Raw genomic sequence first — 1710 nt, 5'->3', positions numbered from 1 at the left:
GGCTTGTTTCTGACTCTCACACCTCCTCTCACCCATATGGTTGTCGTTAGCTTTTCTCTAACTCTTCATTGAAATTACAATTAAAAGAACTTTTCGCCATTACCCACAGGATGCTTTCCCCGCGACTCTGCTTTCTTTATGCTGGTATTTAGTTCTGAATTTTTTTCTTCAAGCTAACCCGTGCAGCCTGGTCCAGCATGCCTTACCCAGACTTCCTGAGTAACAGAGCCTGTGTTAGTTCTACGAATCACATTGAGAGGGAAAACTGCCACCTAGTGGCATGAAATGGCATAGGGCTTCCCATGAGCTCCAGTTAACTAGAAAAAAAAAAAAAAAAACAACTGGCGGTGGTTTGCTTCTAAAACTGACAAACTATGTTGTGAAACCACTCCAGACAATGCATATACTCTAAGTCCTTGTTGTAGAGAGTATAAGTGGAGCATTTTCAAGTCAAATGAATGTGACAAGAAAAATAAAAATCCAGAGACAGATATTGGGGTTCAAGCTGAAAGATCAGAGAAGCCAAGTAGCCAAGCCAGTAGCTCTTACTTCTACCCAGGCTGAGGTAATACTGCCCTGTACGTGGCTGGAGACCAAAATGCCACAGACTGAGTATCTATCTGTTCCTATCTTGTATATCTCAAGTCCTGGGATTAAAGGCATGTGAGCCGAAGTCTGAGATCATCTTTGTGTGCGCTGTTTCTCTTTGAGACTGGATCACTTTCATGTAGCTCAGTGTGGCCTTGAATGAAGAGATCTATTCGCTTGTCTCTTGAGTCCTGGGATTAAAGGTGTGTATCACCACTGCCTGGCTCTATGGCTTGTGGTTAGTTTTGCATTCTGAATCCTTAGGCAAGCATTAGTAAATCATAAATAATATATTACCACAAACAATGAGACAAAAGTTAGATGGACAAGCACCACCTTGCTAAACCATGACACCAAATATCTTTGAATAAACTTAAATTCAAATGACTTTCTATAAGCAGAAACAAACCAATAAACAAACCTAAAAAAAAAGGCCCAGTTAAAAGTGGAACCAGGAGAAGGTTCCACACATTGCAGGCTTTCAGGAGGCATGGCACTCTGGCAGGCATACCAGAGGGCCCTGGCTGTACATCTGTGGAAAGTCTAGGTTCTGACAGCTGAGCCCTGTAGTTGGAAGCTGTGTAAGGTTTTGGGCTGATTTATCCCCAGTACCACCAAGGTGGACGCACTGAAGAAGATGGTGTTAGATCAGGGGGTCTTTGCCCCATGTTTTCTAGGCTGTTTCCTCCCCCTGGTAGGGGTGCTCAATGGAATGTCAGCACAGGACAGTTGCACCAAACTACAGCAGGACTACCCTGATGCCCTCATCACCAACTGGCCTGCTGTGCAGTTAGCCAACTTCTACCTGGTCCCCCTGCATTACAGGTTGGCTGTTGTCCAGTGTGTTGCTGTTGTCTGGAACTCCTACCTATCCTGGAAGGCACATTAGCTCTAAGCCTGCCTGTTTCCATGGTGTGCACCTTGCATTGATGCACCTTCAGCCTGGAATGCTTGGACATTGTCCTCAAAGGGAATACATCAGGACTGGAGAGGTGGCTCGGCTGCTAAGATCATGGACTGCTCTACAGAAGACCCAGAAACCACATCAGATGGCTCACAACCACTGTGACCCAAGCTCCAGGAGATCTGATGTCCTCTTCTGGCCTCTGAAACACCTGCACT

General features: G+C 45.4%; 1 pseudogene; it reads left to right on the top strand.

Annotated features, from left to right (window-relative positions):
* Positions 1–1070: 1070 nt before the first annotated feature.
* Positions 1071–1502, top strand: LOC113836354 (annotated as a pseudogene).
* Positions 1503–1710: the final 208 nt, after the last annotated feature.

Source organism: Cricetulus griseus, chromosome 6 (assembly GCF_003668045.3).
Source record: "Cricetulus griseus strain 17A/GY chromosome 6, alternate assembly CriGri-PICRH-1.0, whole genome shotgun sequence".
Classification (NCBI taxonomy): Eukaryota; Metazoa; Chordata; class Mammalia; order Rodentia; family Cricetidae; genus Cricetulus; species Cricetulus griseus.
This window is presented reverse-complemented; position numbering and strand designations above follow the sequence as displayed.